Below are 19,963 nucleotides of genomic sequence, written 5' to 3'. Positions count from 1 at the left end.
TTTTGTTTGCATGTAAGATTATATACGTGAGTGCGTACAATATGTGTGTTTTGAAAGAGCCCTGCTTGCAAGTGTGTTTTCAAAAGCAGGACTGCGACTGTTCCTTTGTTGCTCACAGCTGTCCCACATTAGGGATCAGCTATTCCCCAGGCAGTAAAGGGTTTTCAGAGGCCCTGCTAATTGGCTGTAATCTCCTTTTTAAACTTGAAAGCCAGCAAGCCTCCAGCCTTGCAGTTTACAAGCAATTAATGCAAGGAACACCAATATTGCTGGTCACAACTGGTGTATATCTGTTCCCTTTTCCTGCGGTTCCCTCTTATCTGATCTCACGCCGTCGCAGAGGCGGATTGACTCCTCCTGCATTGTGGGCCCCGGTGTAAACAGCTGCTCAGTAGTGGGGCCTTCTGGGGAAGAGGCACGGCGGGGGAATTTGGTCTGAATCTTGAAGTGTCCGTGGGGATGATGGCGGGATTTGGGGATCGGAGGGGTTTCCTTCTTAGGCGCTGATGAAATAATAATGCACAGAGTTGGCGAGGCTGAAATTTGCACATGAAAATCCTCTCCCTTCGCGCTCCTTGCGTCTAATGTGCCGCCGATGACAATCCCTGCCTCTCACAGTTTATATGCAAATGAGTTCTCTCAGCTTCCTCCTCCTCAGAGAGTCGGCCAGCCGAGCTAGAGAGAGCGAGATAGACAGAGAGATATAAAGTGAAAGAGACAGAGTGGGGCTTTTTTGTTGTGTTTTGTTTGTGTTTGTCTTGTTTATTTTTAAAAGGATTTTTAAAAGATGATAATATATTTTAATTTTTCCCTTTGTTTTTTTGGGGTTTTTTTTCCTGAAAGGCGATTCTCTGAAGAGTTTGAAATTCCAGACTTTTCTTTTGTATTTAATTGGAACATAATGCCGGTAGTCTAAATAAAGTGTTTGTGTGAAGTGAGAAATGGTTGTGTAATGACTAATTTTTTTTTCTCCAACAAACACATCTCATCTTCCCCTCAGGAGTCTCATCCACCTCTGCCTGTCTGATTATTCTCTTTCGATAAAAATACTGTTTCCTCTCCATGACCTCTGCTGTGCCTGGTTCCCTCTTTTTTTTTTGTCCACAGGCCTCGGCCTTCATGCTCAGCCATACTGTTGGGTTTTGCAGAGAGGAGCCTGGTGTTAATATCACCAGGCACTCCAAGCTACTAGTTATAAATTGGGGTAAATGTAAATTGAAGAACAACAGACCAAAAATCGGTCCATGCTCTAAAAAAACAAATCTGTTCAGAAAACAAAACCATGTGGATCTAAAACAGGAATATAATGATTAGTAGCCCCTACACAGCCAGCCTAAATCTCATGAGTTCAGTTTTTGTTTTTAGTGGAAAACATCCAGGAAGCCAGACCAATCAACAAACTCGGCTAGTGGTTTAGATGATGATTTCACTTCAAAACCTAATGAACATCTACTTAAACTAGGGGTTGTAAGTATAAAATAAATAATGATTCGGCGGTAGTATGACCCAGTTTTCATCACAAATGCATTCAGAACCTGATTACAGCAGACAGTTGAGGACAAATTTGCCCAAAACGTCACCTTTTTGCACTCAAACTTGTTCTACTGCCTACTCGTTATGATGTCTGCAAAGGGCCCACCGAGGCAAATTTTCAGGTTGGCTAATTGATACTTTTAAAATGATTAGCTAAACAGTAAGTCATTGTCAAAACAAGAAATGGCTGGAAGTTTCACTGTCTTTTTTCACTGATTTCCTGTACCCCTATTCAAAGCAAACAGAGCCCAGTCAGACAGAGGAGGGGTGAGATGGATGGGAGGAAGGGGGGGTACAGAGGGGGAGAGGAGAGGGGCTTCATGTCAGCCTGCTCTGCTAAGTCACGGCCAGTTAGTTAAAGCAAACGCAGGCGGACCCTGGAGAGAACGCAGGGCGGCGGAGAGTGCCAATCACAGCCGAGCCCTGGGCATTCCCCGGTACAGCTCGCCTTGAGCAACTTTTTATTAATTTAATAAACATCCCACAGAGACGGAGCGGTGTGGACTTACGTACCCTCACAGACAACAGCACCGCTCGAGCCTAATGAGATGTGCTACTCACACACACAATTATTCACACATATACGAAATACACTCTTTCTGAAAACACACAAGCATGCAGCCCACAGGCTTGGCTCAGTAAACATGGGGGGGGGGGCGTTAAAGAGTCAGTTCACCTAAATTACAAAAAATATATTTTCTCACTTTCCTATTTTGTTCTCTAGCCATGAAGGCAGTTGTGGTTGTGTTTTTCTACCTGCACCCCAGTACAATGGAGGTGGATGGAATTCAATTTGTGGTGCTCACATTTAAAACATATCTTACCTAGAAACAGACTGTTCCTTTGGTAGAAAGTTGTTCCAAAGAAAAAGTATTCACTACGAGCTCTGTGGATTATCCAGAGTAACCAGGACAGAGTTTTGTGGTGCAGGGCTGGGTTTTGAACCTCAGTACTTTTTGGTACCAAGTGTGGAAAAGTGTGAAGTATTGAAAGTTGGGGATTGAATGCTTGGACAGATTCTTAGGCTTGTCTACTTATTATTTAATCAGGTATTTAACACTGATGCAATGAGCAGGTTGATATATTTTAAAAAATGTTTAGATTTCCCAGACTGAGGTATCGAAAAAGGATTGTTTTGGTATCTGTACTGAAAAATAGCTATGGTATTGGCACCAAGATCTCATTTTTTTAATCAATGCCCAGCCCTTGGCAACAGATGTTGCTGTTGAATTTTAACCTATTTTATCAATGCTTTGAGCACCACATCTTAAATTCCATTAACCTCAATTATATTAGGCAGAAATCTCAGAGGTGGATATCTTAAAACCTAAGCTTAAACAAGCTTAAAAATCTGACCAAGCATTCCTTTGATACTTGTCACTTTTCAATACTCGATGCTACAGACACATTTTGGTCGACACTCAAAGTATTGAGGTTAAATATAGGGATGAGCGAATACTCCATTATCTGTATCTGTATCTGTTCAACCAACTAAAATATCTGTATTCGTATCCGTACTCAGAATGGGCGGGGCGTAAATCAGACGTGGGTGGTGTTTAAACCAGAAGTGGGCTGGGTTAACCAGAAGTTGTTCATTTAAGCCTGAAATTGATATGGGTCGATCAGAAATTGCTATATTTATTAGAAAACTATTTACAGAACAGCCTCAGAAGAGAACCATTTACAGAACTTTAAAAAAAAAAGAAAAGCTATATTACAGCATGATACTCGTACTTGTAAAAAGTACATTATCATAAAATGTACATTATTGGTACAGGATATTAGTTTCATCTGAGTACTCGCTCAACTCTAGTTAAATACTCAGCGTTACTCTTTCCATACTGTTTACTCTGGATAATCCACAGACGTTGTAATGAACACTTTTCTTTGGAACTACTTTCTACCAAAGAAATAGTCCCTTTGAAAATTGTTGTGGTCCTGTAGATTATCCAGAGTACCATTGTTTCAAGAAAGAGATGTTGCTTTTGAACTTTTAAATGTAATTTTTCTATGCTTTGAGCACCACAAATGAAATTCCATTCACCTCCATTGTATTTGAGTGTTGGCAGAAATGTCTCAAAACTTAAAACCAAAACTATCTGTATACCATTAGATACCACTAGATGTAAGTGAGAAAATACATTTTTTTGTAATTTGGGTGAACTGACCCCTTAAACTGGCACACCATCTTTGAAATATACTTCTTCTCTTCGGCCCCTAAAACACTCCTCAGCCTTGAGTTCATTACGATTCTGCGAGCATCGCAGTGATGCTCCAGGGGTCCGACTAAGAGCACAAAACATTATGAAAATAATAATGATCTCACTTTCACGCTTGTTTCTTCCTGCCCCGGCTGCTTATGGCGGGCGTCAGTGTCGATGGGAGTCATTAGAAGGGTCGGGCTCTCCTCTCGACTGATGAGGAACGGCTGCAGCAGGAGGGACCCGGGGAGCAGGAGAAGGACAGACTCCAGCACGCTAACAACCACAACCATCATCATCATCACCATCGCCACGTGTACCTGCTGCTCCGGGGAGACGCTGCCTCCTGTCAAACAGCGGAGGGACCCCAGTTCACCTGCAATGCTAAGTCGTGTGTGTGTAAATGTATGTGACTGCATCTGCTTGTGTGCGTGTGTGTGTGTGTGTGTGTGTGTGTGTGTGTGCATCCTGCTGTCTACATAATTCCCTCCCAGTCTCGGCTCACTCTTTGGCTTTGACTGTTCACTCCTCTTTCTCATCCTTCACCTCACCCCTCTCTCTACCCCTCCTCCATTTCTCACTGTATCACTCCATATATTCATGAATTTCCTGTTTATCATGAAAACTTATGCATGAAAATAGAGGGTGGGAAGGAAAAAAACAAACAAAAACAACACCAAAAAAAACAAACAAACAGGGTGAATGTTGATGGGGGTTTTGTCTTGTCCGGGTGCAGTGCTGCACAGTCAGCCCAGTCCTCAGGGGACATATGCAAGAAGACCCTGATTCCATCTCCCTTTTCTTTTCTTTCCATTTGCTTTCTTTTTTCTCTTTTCTTCCATCCACCCACCTACCGCCTTCCTTCTTTCCTTCCCAACACCCCAGCCTGCCCCCACCTACCCGCTGCCTTTCTCTTCTCGTCTCTCCTTCACAGCGTCAAAGCCAGTTACAGGCAGAGGAGCTCTCCTTCTTAAATAATTCACAAGTTGATTAATAGACTCACAAGGGTATAATTAGGCAGGGGAGAGATGGTGGCTAGTGTAACCAGTACAGTGCTTAGGGGAATTAGAGAGCGGGGTTATTGAGGAAATGGAGAGTACCAGTAAAAAAATAAAAAAATGTGGCGGCTGAAGTGGTGGACTCGGGGAGGAGATGAAGAGGCAGGGGGAGGATGAGGAGGGGGGGGGGCACCTTTTTCTGAGGCTATGTGTTGGATATGAGGCAGCCTCTCCAGGAGCATGGAGCCCAGGGTTTGTTTGATGTGGAAATTGGACAGTTTGAATCCGTCTCCTTTAATTTTTCACAACTTACAGGCCCCCCCCTGGGTGCCTCACATTCCTCTTATAGGATATAAATTAGTTTTTTTTTTTGTCCTCTCACTCCCTCAGTTTTTAAACCACTTTTTTTCTCTTTTTCTTTTACACATTACCCAGGTACCCCTGTTATTTTTTTTCAGCGCCTTCTTCCTCTTCCTCACTGAACGGAGTTGCAGTTTCACCCCCGATGTTTGTCAAACAGTCAGTCATCAGCATAAAACTTCACTTATGTTGCCTCTAAGGCATCTTTTGTATTCTGAAAGGGATGTGCTTTTCGCTGCCAGACTGGTCTTCAAAACAAACAAACAGAACAGTGGAACAACAGATCTCTCTTCTCAGTTCAGACATCATATTTCTGTTGTGGTGATCTCTGTCTGCCTCGCTTTTGCTGTTAAAATAAAATGAAAAGAACCAACGGAAATACACCCAGACAGGTACAACACTATGCCTTTCCAGCTTGTGTTTTTTTTTTTCTCCTCCTTCCCGGGAAGTTCTCTGCGAGTTAAAGCAGTCATATTGGGTACACATTGCTGTTTCTTTGGTTTGTTCCTCTGTATTTATTTCATTGTCGATATCTCAGATTGCGTACCGCGGTCCCACTCAGCTGTGTTTTTTCACACACAGGATTCGCTGATATCCAAACAGACTGATGTGTCCATCCCGGCGCACAGGGCTGACTCTGATGTGCGGCATGTCTGCCTGCATGTCGACGTGTCAACTCTAATTCAAACTCCTCTGTTCTCCTCTCATCTGTCTGCTCCAGATGTTGCACTGGATGTCAAAATGGAGCTCTGCTCCTGAAGAAAAAAAAAGGCAGAAAGCAACACATTTCTCTGTTTGTAGAAACTGATAGATACACTTTGAAATTCAATTCAGGCATGTAGGAGGAGATGAGCCCAATTCAGCAAGTGTGAGCCTTGATGCCACTGCTGATTTCATTTCTTGCTTGTTATCTGCACTGAATCATCTGACGTGACTGCCAAGAGAAAACATGCACTGCTTATCGGTTAATTCACTGCTTTGCTTGTCTGTATTTGACAATTGTGCATTAATCATCCTTTCTGCACCGTGTAATTGGCCCTTCTCTGTTGTCCCCAGCAAACGACTAATGACTTCTTGATATTTTTCTTGGCTGTGCAGATGCCCTGCCACCAGGAGGCGCCGAAAAGCGCGGGACCCCTCTGTGTTGATTTATTTATCTGTGTCTGGATTAAAGCCTGTACACCTGATAAAGGGGATGTCAGAGGAGCTTTGACAGCCACAGAGGCGGCAGAGTGTGTGCGATTTGGTCGCTGCGCCGGCAAAAACAAGGAGTGCCGATGGCATCTTTGAAGTCTTGACAGACGAGAGCCTCTGAGCATCCCCTTAATCTTGCCTTCCCCTCAGAAAGGCGTGCGAGCAGGCAGGTTCTGAGCACGCACGGCTCCCTGTTTGCCTTATTCTCTTAATGACACAAACCATTCAGCGACCACGCATGATAGCATTTCATCTGGCATAATGTGTGGTGGCTGCTTACTTCAAACGCTTCAGCACCTCTCCGCGTTAAGCCGGCTGGAGACGGCAAGAGCCGGGACATGAACACAGAAGGCTTTTCCTATTGGCTTGATGGGATGCCTGTGTGTAGTGTATGCTGTTTGATTGTGCTGATTGTTTTCGTGAGCCCACCTAAAGCAAATACAAAGAATCTGCCGTGTATGATTGTCTGGAAATCAGATCAGTGGAGAGAAATATGTTTCACACCTGAACGCTCTGTCTGCCTCGAGTGATTCACGGCGCTTATAATGACCCTTGAACTGTTCCCATTACTGTTTCTTCACACAGCACATATGATATTGCTTCCTCACATAAAGACAAGTTACTACAAAGACAACGTCATGGAAGTGCAGCAATAGGCTGCGAAGGGCTGTCTTGCATTACTCTGCACTCCATCTTGAGCTTATTTCCCATCAGCACTGATTTGATGTTTTTCCATCAATTCCCATCTTCCTCCCTATCACATCCAGGACAATGACAGAGCAGAAATGCGGGTGGAGTGGAATACGCTGTGAAGGACTGGAGCTGCTGGGCTGAGGAGGGCGCTGGGGTTAATTACTCTATTACTGGGTGGCTCAGGCAGGAGCTGTTTAAACAGGCCCCAGCCAGCAGGGGATTAGGCCTCATTACTCCAGCTAAAGTTACGCCCACGACCCTTCCCCACCGCCTCTTACTGCGGGTTTGTCAGGCATTCTGGGGAATATTCATATGGAGGGAGGAGGGGAGGATATAGGAAGGAAAAAGAGATTAAGACCAAGCAGAGGCAGAAGGACAGGTGAGGGGAAGAAGAGCAAACTAGCGAAAACGGCGTGGCTTAACTCCAGCGGATCGCCTGCATCATCACCTGATCTCAGCCAGGGCTACAATTATCCCCCCAAATGCCAGAGCGTAGCAAGATTAGCATCTTAGGTTTAGGTTACCCTCCCTCCCACCGAACCGAACCCCCGGCCATCCTTGGCCACCGTCCTCCTCCTTCAGGTGTCTGATGGCACTCGGTGATAATGACGGTGCTCTCGTTTGCAGGAAGGATGGGCCGTTTGAAATTAGGTCTATGTTTGTGCTCCATGAGCGGGTGCACGATGGGTCAGTTTACCGGGTCTATAGGGCATGAAACACTTTGGTTTAGACAGTCATATCACTCTGTGATGAAAGGTGTCTTTATGAAATGGATTAGTGGTGTTACACTGTGTCCAATGTCTGAATAATTTCTGTTCACTGCAAAAATATTGTATTTGTAGGGGTCATCATTTTTGTTTCTGGGTGTTTCACCTATTTACTGTAAACTACAGGGTTTCCTGCAGTCTTTTATAGTGTAAGCGGGCCACCTCGTCTGAGAAAAGAATAAGAGTCTACAGCCATGCTAGTGGCTCTATGAGGCCATTCAGGACAGTGGTGCTTTGAGCTAAATGCTAATGTCAGCATGCTAGCATGCTCACAATGACAATCCTAACATGGTTATGCTAAGCAGGTATAATTGTTTAACAAAACATCTAGCGTGTTAGCATGCTAACATTTGATAATTAGCACTAAATACAAAATGCAGCTGAGGCTGATGGAAATGTCATTAGTTTTGCAGGTATTTGGTCATAAACCAAAGTATTGGACAAATCGAAATTTTGACCTGATGATGAAAAGTCAGGGCATCATCTATGTGACCCCTCATGATGAACTGTAACCACTTAGATGATTTATGTCTGAACCAAATTTAATGGAAATCCATTAAAGTAAAGAAGGGTGATTCATTTCAACATATTGCCACTACAAGAATTGTTTTATGAACTAGAAGATAAATGATCTTTTCTTATTGGAAGATCATTCTATTTTTTTTAAGAGAGGTCAGATTGTTCTTGAACTGAACTGAAGTTTAAATGGCTGTTAGGTTGAGCTGAATATTCTTTTTTTGCCGTGAAACAGGGTAAGTGTCCAGTTGTGTTTTCACTCACAATGACCTAACCTGCATCAGTATCGATATGCCTGGGAGGATAAAGACTTTAGGGATGTATTTCAACAAAGTGGGTGTCTTCCAATTAGAAGAGTCAACTGTGTACTGGGAGAACTAATCCAAGGGCTTTTCAAAACAGATTTGTGAGAGCTTGAGTTGTGGCTTGCTGAACTGCACACTCAAAAGTTTTGTGTCAGTGCCTCTTTGTCTTTAGTTCAATCACCTGGAACACATAAAAAAAAACAACCTACAGACATACACTTTCATATCGCACATTCACACAGTAGACACGCAAATCTCTCCAGAGGGGCTGCCAAATACAGTCGATAAAAATCCTATTTCATATGAGTCAAAATGCTTTCTTGATTTATGGGACATGCTCGCTCGCCAAACTATGTGATTTCAGTTCAAATCCAGAACAGAGCTTCTATTATATAATTGAGGGGGAAAAAATCAATAGAAGCAGCTGGATGTGGCCGCGGCAGGCACGGCTCGCATCCATATTGAGAGTGTGCCCTCTTCGATCTGTGTCTGGGCTGGGCTCAGCTTCACTAGCCTAATCACACATGGAGCAGGTCAATTGGAGGACTTAGCCAGTGGCGCTCTCCAATGGCATATGTTAACATGAGTCTCCCTCTTGCTCGCTATTAAAAAAAAAAGAAGCTGCACCTGAGATCCTTGGCCATTCAGAGCTTAAAAAACAGGGATTGTTTTAAACATAGCCTGAGGTGAGAGCAAGATTCTCCGCTCCGGTAACCTGAGCGCGCTGGAGGCGGGCGGCTGAGGACAAGAGGGGCAAACAGGATATTTATCCTATTGATTTTCTAAAGTTGAAACAAGAAGATTTAGGGGGGCTTGAGTCTTAAAATTCCCAAGGAGCCGCTCACTTCTCGGCCACATGGCCATGAACACACACACACACAAAAAGCATCTTGCTAGTGAGAAGTGTGAGCGAGGTTTAGGGGCCTTGAGCTGCAAAGCTGTGCTGTGCTGTGGAATGATGTGCCCCAATGTGTGTCAGAGGAATCATTATAGCTAGTGCTAGTGCTGAAGCCCGCCTATGGTGTTTGAGTGTGTGTGTGTGTGTGTGTGTGAGTCATGTAGCAAAGTGGAGGTGTGAGCAGACAACAGATGGGAAGGGCCTCAGTATTGCAGAGATGTGGCTTTTGTCTCTCCTGCTGAAGGGAAATCAACAACAAGCGCACTATGAAGGAAAATGTGTGGGAATTTGACTCAGCACACAGAAAGTCTCCTGGAAACTTACAAATGCAGATGGCAGGTTCACAGTGCAAGGACTATGAAACTTTGCTTGTTGCTATATTCAGAATGTTACATTTAGTCATAAATTGTACTTTAGAATAATGATCTCGCTGAAAATTGACTATTTTTGCTCGTTTTCTCCAGTTCTGTTTCTCCATTAACAATGTTAGGTGACTGACAGTAGAAACGCTTCGAGCCTTGGATGGACTTGAAACTCTCCTGGTTGAATCATCAGTAAAAAAGATTAACAATTGTGGTAGAAAATATGTGGGATTTTTCAAAGCTACCTGATTAAATAATAGTCGTAATAACATTATCCATGAAACTGGTGTTCCTTTGTTGAGGAACATTAAAGTAAATAATCAATAGAAACATTTTAAATAGGAAGGGGAAAAACACCTTAGATAGATCTTTATTTTTCCTGAATGACTGTATTACTCTACTACAATGTACCTGAATGTGTTTTAGTTCAGTAAAAAGACTCACACAGCCAAAGTGTTAAAGTTTTAAAGCCTAGTGAGTGGTACAAACTCCACTCATCCATCAAATTCCTCAATAAACTTCATTACATCCAGAACTCTGCTGCTCGATTGCTCCCTCACTCCCCTACCTGGGACCATGTCACCCCTATCCTAAAAAAAGTTTATTGGTTCCTGGTATTGCAGCAGATTCAGTTCAAACCTCTCCGTAACCAGCCCCCGTCCTACCTCACTGACCTTCACAACCACACTGTTCTGCCAACACCAACCTCCTGTCTCCCTCCTCCAGGACCAACATCAGACCACTGCCTCCCCCTCCTCACCTCTTTAAAAACACTTTTACTGTTTTACTGATTTTATATCCAGCTCCTCAGTAGCCTGCCTGTCAAGGTAAGCCTGGACTTGGTGATTTTGAGGTCAAAAAACAACTAGATGTCTAGGTTAAAAATTGGTTAAATATGGTTGATAAGTGAACAGTGTTTGAATAATAATAATTTAATAATAAATTCTGTTAAAACCATGTCATCTTGACACTACTCCAATGTTACTTGACTAATTTGAGATTTGACTCCCAAAAACATTAAAGTCTCAAGTTTTGACCTAGAAATCCCAGAACAAGAATTCACAAAAACACAAAATTCACATGACAGTCTGTGCATTGAAAGGACTCAGTATTAGTTTAATACATCTTTGAAAGTAAAATGTTCAAATGCCATAATTTTGATGGTCAATATTCATTCATAATTTCCTTTTTCATAAAACATTTGCAAAGCCGTTTTTTTAATGTTTTAAATCTCAGTGTTTGCATCCATGTTTACTAGCAGTCTTCTTCTTCACTGCCTTTGTTGGCGCATTACTAAGTTTCTTGCCGCGTTACCACCACCAGTCGTCAATCAGCGGAATAACTTGAAACCGTCGGCAGAATATGATATGCGCCGCTCACGCAAGTGCAAAATACAAACAAAACAGTGGACCCGCTCGTAAAAACATCGCTTCATATCGCTGCTAGCGGTCAAAAACTCCACAGGGGACCTTTAAGTACTGTATACATTGTGTGACTGGGATGTCCAAGATGAAAGTTGACTTTCATTTTTTGTTCCTAGATCGCACTGTAAGACATGTCCACCGACGGCTGCGTTACAGCTTCTGCAACCAAAGACGGTCTGCATCAAAATTCAGTTTTTACAACGTGACCGTTACCACCCACATGTACAAACCAGCCAATCAGAGTATGGCCAAGACTCTAAGGGCCCACAGACATATACACATTGATACAACATTTCTATCTATTGTAAATGCCATTTCCGAATAAAGGTAGAACAAATGGCAAAAGCTTGTTTTGTTATGAACTTGTAGGATTGCACAGTGTATAGGGGCATTTAGACTTGCCCTCAGGGACTCGAGACTTGACTTGGACTTGCCCCAAAAGACATGAAAACAGCTCTGCCTGGATGTCCTTTGACCTGCAAATGACCAAAACCACCTTTACTGGGCTGTAATTTTAGGTCATTTTGTGCTAAGTTAATAATATAAACAGTATCATCTATTTCAACATAAATACATCACTTGATGATAATTACAGCCCATCAGGCAGGTCACAGGTCTGCGGTCTTGGCTGCAGTCGTCTGTCTGTGCTCTCCAGCTGCTCCTGTTGGACTTCCCGGGTCAATCTGCAGCCACGTCTCGTCGCCCGGCGGTCACGACTCATGACTCCTCAGTCATGCTCGCAGATGATTGCTGATCTCATAGGTGGAGAGGAGGTGCCACGGTAATTGTTCTTTGGAGTGCCCCAATTATGCCAATAAATGGCCCCTCAGTGATGAGGCTAATGGCGAGAGACCTCGTTTGCATAGCATTATCTTAATTGAGCCCGAGGCCTGGCATGAAAACAAGCCCGAGATTATGTTACTGATGGATGGTGGCGATGGTCCGGCGGCAACCATTTACCCGACAGCTATATTAATTAACAGCTATCTAGTTACATGGGCTTTAACAGGGATGAATAAGTTAACATGGTGACTGTGACGGCGGTGGTGACAGGGCTCCTGTGCTTATGTGTGGGCTTCTAATGGAGGAGACACACTAATATGGGATGTGTGTGTGTGTGTGTGTGTGTGTGTGTGGAGAAGGATGCTAAAGAAGGCCTGGCATCAGATCTTATTACCCATTTCCTAAAGGAGGAAACCGAGCCAGCGTTAGTACCAGCCTTTAAATAAATCACCACACAAAGCCTGTACTAATACTTTTAATCGTGAATTAATTACACACTCATTGCAGGGAGAGAACCCATAAATGTTCCAATATGCTCGGGCCTGAAATCTTTATCGCACAATATTTCAGGGAAATCACAGCTCCAGAATGTGTTGCCGTGCGTAATGTGAAGCAGGGACTTGTTGTGGATCACCCTGAGACCAGAACCTGGGCTCACACATGCAGAGTGTGTGTTTGGATCAGGATGGAGAGGGCCAGCCAGGTAGCTCTTTTGTTATGTAAAGACCTGCCATGTGATCCGGCAGGATAAAAGAAGAGAGAAAAAGAAACCGTTCAGATAAGCTTCCCCTCATCAGATAATCAAGGATGCCTTTGCTCCAGTTTCCCCTTCTTAGCATAAGTGTCTGATCAACTTTCAAAAAGCTCATCAGTCAGAGTTGCTCCTTGGAGCTCCACTCCAGGGGCTTAAGCAGGTTCCTGCAGGATCTGCCTGCCCGAGTCGAACTCTGCACCAGGGGGTCTTGGCCCGCGGCTCGCCCTGGAGGACCCAAACAAATTTGCAGAAAATCAGTTATTCCGCTAGACACAGTGAACGGACAGTTCCAGGATCGTTAATTGGTATTGTTTTGTAACATATTTGAGGCCTGGAGTTTATTTTATGAGTAACGTTTGTAGGGCTGCAACTATTCCCTTTACTGATTTATCTATTGATTATTTTATAATGAATCATTAAATCTATAAAATGTCAACTAGCCATCACATGGTAACATCTACAGATCACTTGCTTTAAATGAATAATCCAAAGGAATTAAATTTACATCAAGGCTATGACTAACGATTATTTTCATTGATTGTTTAGTTCATGAGAGGCCAAAGAATTGTGGAAAATGTCCTTCACAAGTTCTGAGAGCACAATATTCGACCAATATTCCACAACCCAAAGATATTCAATTTACAATAATATAAAATTTTCATTGATTGTTTAGTTCATGAGAGGCCAAAGAATTGTGGAAAATGTCCTTCACAAGTTCTGAGAGCACAATATTCGACCAATATTCCACAACCCAAAGATATTCAATTTACAATAATATAAAATTGAAAAAAATAACAAATCCTCACATTTGAGAAACTAAAACCACCACATTTTTGCTGTTGATCGAGTAATCGATTAATCAACTAATCACTTCAGCGCTAATTTCCACTGAGATGAAACAGAGAAAACCTGCAGTTCTCATTTGAGAGGCAGGAATGTGCAAATGTTTTCCATTTTTTTCCACTGGATGAAATACTTAAAAAGACAAATCTGTGATAAATCTTGACTCATTTTGAGTCACCTAATCGATGAATCAACTAATCGGTTCCTTCAGCTACCCTGTGTTTGATTACAGTTCTCTTGCTGCTGCTCTACATTTCATGGGAAGGATTTTTGTCCTGCATTGTCTCCTTGGGTGTCACTACTTTGCCATGCCATGGTGCAAATGAGCCATGCAAATGAGACAACAGAGATATGAAATGGTTTCTTAACAATATGCAGAAGAGGTCAGCGAGCCGCGCTTGGCTACAGGCTACAATAAGTGAAATTAATTACTGTTTGTGCTGCCATTTAATTGCAGCTTCCCAATGAACGGCTTAGACTTTTTTTTTTTCCTGTTACATTTTCCCACCTCGACACCCCTTTGCTCCTTGTCAAAACTCTTCCTCCACCTGTCACAGTGTCTGAGCTTTGTGCACGGCCTCCTCCCCTCCTCTTCCTCCTCTCCGTCGCCCCCTCCCTGCCTCCCCTGCTGCCAGTTTTTAACTACACTCCACTCTGGCCTCTGCTCTACTTGTTACAGCCCCAACACGAGTGCAAACAATCAAAGTCTTTGGGAACGCTAAAATATGCATGGCTATCTGTGACAGACAGATAAAGCAGGGCAATTAGCCACGTAATCCTAGAGCATCGTACGGAATAGTCCGCCTCAGCTGTCCTCCCTCCCCTCCTTCTCTTTACTCTCTTGGTCTCCATTAGTTAAATGTACTCTGTGTGTCGGCTCCCCATCAAATCAAGTAACACTTCCCCTAATTGGCTTATAAATAATACAGCAGGGCCTACATTATAATTTCATCAGTGGTAAACATTGCAGGGGCAGTTGGTAAAGAACCTATCCCTCATTAATTTCTTAATTTGGGTAGATGGAACGAAGGGGAAGTGAGGGAATGAAAGGTGGAGAAAGAGAGAGAGATGTGGAGATCGGATGAACGGAGGAAGTCGCATCACCTCAGGCAGAGAGAAAGAGAAAGCGGGAAAAAAATGTACAAAACAAACAAGGGGAGGAAGATGCTACTGCTGCTGCTTTTGTTAAGAGATGTCAGATATTCAATCCAGGGGTTTTGTCAGTACTCCTGTGCAATAGGTGATGAGGGCCCCACCGCCCCCATTTTACACACAAATACACACAAGTAAACACACAATCTCTCTCCCCAGTCTCCTTCGTTGTTCTTTTTTTATACCGACTTAATGAATATTTCATAACGAGCAGCATAAATATTCATTCTAATGGTTTTGCACATAGTATTTCCTTTTTTTTTTTTAACAACAAAAATACTCATTACAAATTCTGCATAACCAGGCCCTGAAATAATTTCTCTCTCCCTCTTACGCAGACGCAAAGAAGACAAGATTATCTAGATCAACTGCTCAGACAGTATTTCAGCAATAAGTCACCAGAACTGTGACTGAAAATCTTCCAAAAAACGTCTGGTGTTTGCTTTAAGGTGCATGTGCAAAAACGTATTTATCTATGGGAAAGGCATAAAGTTCATTTTTAATTTCCGTCATCGGCTGCAATCGCAAGACAAACCGGAGAAATTCACAAAGATTCCCCGTGTGATGAAATCCTTTTTGTAAAAGGCAATAGGTCTGTAATCAGCCTTCCTCCCCTTGGCAGATAAATGTCACCCAAACCTGCTATTATATTGCATAATGCACTTTTAAGGGAATTTTACATGGCCTGTGATAGATGCTGTAAAATATGAGGTGTGAGAATATGACACCCTCTGATCTCTGAAAGACAGATATTAAAGCAAACTCTCAAATGAGCCATTTCCCCCCTCCCTCTCCACTTTCTTTTCCTGCTGAAATCTGAACTATAAAAGGCACAGAGAGCCCTTCAGCCTTCAAGAGGAAAGTTAAGCGCTCCACATTCTTGGTGAGATTTTGAAAATGGAGCCACCTGAAGGCAATCTGTCTCCACTGGAACCTAACTTGTCACCGTTACAGAGAGCTGTCACTTCACGGCGCCAGCGCTGATGGAGACAGACATCTATCATCCGCCGCATTTACGAACACACTACGTGATGTCTTGCAGGCCTGCCGAACAGTATGTTTCACTTAAGATCTGCCGAAAACACGCTCAGGCAGAGCCACGAGTGCTTTTTGTTCACTTATCCCTGTCGCTTTAAAGCGAGAAAGAAAATATAGTTCTGAAGCAATAAAGAAATAACTGTCCATCAATCACACTTAAAGCTGCATCACACAGATCTCATTAAACTGAGACGCACTAGAAAAAGCAGCAATAAGTCCTGATTTAGAATTTTGCTCAAGTAAAAGTAAACAAGTATTAGATGTAAAATGCATTTAAGCATCACATGTTCTCATTCCTGTCAGTTTTAAATTACAGGTACATGTTAAAGCATCAATAATGAACAATCCCCAACATTGGAGATCCATCATGGCGGTATAATGTAGTCATTTAGACTAGACTTTTTTGTTTTTTTCCCCAATAATTTATAAAAGGCTAAATTATCAAGTAATTCACGAGAAAAAAAGTCTGAAAAAATAAACATAATTTGCTGGATTAAACCACAAGAGGGCCCTGGAGCAAAGAATGAACTGTGGGCCACATGTGACCCCAACCCCAATTGTATATGTATTAGTTAGTAATTAATAATCAGTTTGTGGAAACTTGATTAAGCTTACACTTATTTTGGAAACATGCACCATTTCTTGAAATAACAGAGGCCATAAAACTGTATTTTACTTGATGGTTGTCTTGAGACAATACTTGAGTAAATTTACTCAGTCACTTCCCACCTCTGAAAGTGAGGGATGTTGTGCTAAACGTAAGGAAAGGTTAAACCAACCGAACACCCCCCCCCCACACACACACACACACACACACACACACACACACACACTTAATTACAGCAGAACCAGAGGAGAAAGAGAGCATGTTGAGAATGAGCTTAATTAATGTAGCAGTAAAAAGTGGCCCTCCCTCTCCATGTCCATTCTGCTGTTCAGTATTAGTTCCACTTCAGTGCTCTCAAAGCCAGGAACAAATAGTGACTCTAATGATGGACATACAGCCTCCCCCCTCTATCCTCCTTACACACCCCCTCGGCCGGTCTCGGGTCACTGCCCCCCTGCTCCCCAGGGATGGCAGAGCAGGGGAGTCAACCAGTTAGACAACCATGTTCACCCCATCAGTTCAGAGAGAGCAGAAGACACTGACTTCATTAGCACTGACAAGTTTGGGGGGTGCAGCACAGTTTAGAAAACTTCAGAGACAGAAGAGAGAGGCCTCATGGGGGAGTGGAGAGAGACAGCAGCTGCAGAAATGCAATGACGCAACTCCGGATCGTCACTGTGTTTACTGTGATGTACTTCTGGGCTCTAACTTTGCAGACAGCCATGTTTATTTCAGAGCTGAGGGACATTCTGCTTCCTGTCTGGCTGCTACACATTTGCAATTACTATAAAGAGATGTAATGTATTTCTGAGGTCATTATCATTAAAAAATGTCCCAAAAATGTATATATACAAAAATACTTATCACTACATGTATATTTATTAAACTAATTGTTACAGTTGATGTTGATATAGATTTTAGGTCATCTTGCCCAGCTCTGCAACTTCACTGATAATTGCTATCATATCCAAACATTAACTTTTTTTGTTATAACAAACTGCATAATCCTCAATTTGTAGCCCCACTCCGAAAGCGCTTGAATCAGTTGAGGAAAAAGGTATTCACTAGAGGAAAAATGAAGGCAGATGACGCACTGGTTATCAAGAAAATTACACTTTAATCTAGAAAAGGCTTTAAAAGTTGACTGGCTTAAGAAACAGGTGAAGTGATGTCCCCATCCCCACCCCATCTGTAGATTTCTTTAAAAACAAGATTTTGGGATTCAATAGTTGACTAAAATACTGTTAACTTCAGCGAAAAGCCTAGAAAACAACCAGAATGTACCATAGTTCAAAATAATGCGGGAGATACGAATAAAATCCTCCATTACTATATCACAATATCGTGATATAGTATTTTTCAATTTTTTGAAAATCATTTGAGAAACTGTTGGATGGATAAAATAACTGGGCAGGAATGTCTGCTTTTGTCGAATCCTGCAAATGAAATACCTCACAAATCAAACTCCTTCAACACAGTGATGCAAAAATCATAGAAATCTTCAGTATTGATTTGACTGATTGATTGATTTGCCCACAGTGGCCCAGTGCAACTAGAGATATTAAAAGAAAGCTACAGATGTAGACAGCGTGGCATCTCTGACGTTTGACAAATGTATATTGTCTCATGCCGTATATATCATTATAAACTACTCCGGAACTTTTCTCAGAAATGTGACAAAATGTAGAAAGAACCAACAGGAGACTCGTAAAAGCAGCAAGTGTATAAAAACAATGTCGCGATCCCACCAGGTGCTGCAGTCACATGTCGGAGGCAGTGAAGCAGCTGCCATGTTTTTACAGAGTAAATTGGAATATTCTGAAGCAACAAAATGAATAGACACTCTTGAGAGAATACAGCGGGACATATCGCGTTCAAAATCTAGTCTAAACAAAACAAAAGGAATATAACATGAAATTAAGGCGTGAAAAGGTGCCATGAATGTTTCATGCCATTCAGCCACTGACATAAAGGATATATAAAGGATATAAATATTGTATGCAAAGAGAAAAATCCCCCGTTTGAAGTCTTGAGAGCAAAGACAGTGGGAGAGAAAGGGAGGGGAAGCAGGTAATTACTAGCGGAGCTGCTCTTTGACGGATTATTACACTAAAGCGAGAGGAGGATCAACCAAACACAGCTAACCTCTGTAACAGTACTAGTCTCCACCTATCAGTGACAGGAACATTACAATCTGAGGAGCCACTTCCACTTGACAAACTATAACACGGAGCACCAAATCCCCAGGCTGGGGGGAAAAAAAACAAAACCTGGCAGCCATGAAGGCACCAAACACTGCAAACCTACCGCAGCCAGGGCTGATGAAAAGCCCATACAAGGCTTTTAGTTACTTTAACTTTTCAGTTGACTTGCTCATGCTTTTTGGAGTGCTGTCTAAAACTTGTAACTGAACTTAAGCAGTTTTAATGAAGTGCTGAACTCAGCTCATTTTCACAAAAAGCAAGGTTATCTTACAGTTCTGCTGTTTTTGGCACAATCAGGAGGATTCATGTTTTTCCTTTGAACTTGTAGTCCTTTGTTTGAAAATCTGTGATTAAGCGGTCTTATATAAGATACTATGGCCAACGCTTTGGAGAGAAAACAAAAACGCTTCATACAAAAAGACACAGCTCTATTTTTCCGTAACAAAATTGCAAATGTCTCTTCATCAAATAACAATGAAACTGCTGCCACGCCTATTTGATTAAGTTTTGGTTTCGAGGAATGCAAGGAAAACAATGGTTTTATAATTTGACATGAAAAAAACTTAACTCAAGGTCCACTTACTAGATTTTTATTAGCTCAGAAACTGAGCTTACGTCACCCAACTCCTTCCTGCCGAGGCAGACCATGAGATGTGATTGAAAGCTCTAGAAAAAGCTATTAAGTGGACCTTGGGTCAAGACTAAACATTCACGATCAATGGCTGTACGTTTTTGTTGTATGTATTGCAGAAAATGCCATGTTTAAGTCCACAGTCTGCAATCTTTTGCACATTTCAAATGCAATCTTTGCACTAAAAACTTGAGATCGGTTAGTACTCTTCGAAAGGGCCACAAGTATTTCACTAAGTTCTGTAGTTTCAGTAAATTATCATTATGTTAAAACAAGTAGTACATCTACTTAATAGGATATTATTGCTGGTATTGTTTTTACCCTTCATTTAAATATTGATCGTCGTTTTGCAGCTGTACTCTTAAAACTAATCTTACCAGTAGTCCAAAATATTCCAGTCTCCTCCTGCATGGGATAATGTGATAAATGATTCACTTTCTAGTAAAATGGGAGGCACCCCTTTCTTACCCCAATGGACTGAATCTTCACCCAGTCTTGGGCGAATAAATGCCACCACTGGGTAAAAGATGTGGGGTTTAAAAAATAAATAAATAAATAAATAAAGTTCCCCTTTCATGAGGTCCTGTGTGTTTGGAGCTGAGCTGCCTCCTCTCTCCTCGCCCCGGGGCAGGCTATCATCTCCAGTGACACCAGAGGGAGGGCAGACCCCACCCCACCCCACCTCTGCCGGGCCGGGGGA

At 42.3% G+C, this 19,963-nt stretch overlaps 1 long non-coding RNA gene across 1 annotated transcript; it reads right to left on the bottom strand.

The window, feature by feature from the left end:
* Window positions 1-273: 273 nt before the first annotated feature.
* On the bottom strand, window positions 274-4,511 carry LOC122865190. Its single transcript, XR_006375412.1, has 2 exons — window positions 3,860-4,511; window positions 274-675 (listed from the first exon to the last, which is right to left on the bottom strand). It is a non-coding gene; the product is annotated as an uncharacterized LOC122865190 (long non-coding RNA).
* Window positions 4,512-19,963: the final 15,452 nt, after the last annotated feature.

This window comes from Siniperca chuatsi, linkage group LG18 (assembly GCF_020085105.1).
Source record: "Siniperca chuatsi isolate FFG_IHB_CAS linkage group LG18, ASM2008510v1, whole genome shotgun sequence".
Taxonomy (NCBI): domain Eukaryota; kingdom Metazoa; phylum Chordata; class Actinopteri; order Centrarchiformes; family Sinipercidae; genus Siniperca; species Siniperca chuatsi.
This window is presented reverse-complemented; position numbering and strand designations above follow the sequence as displayed.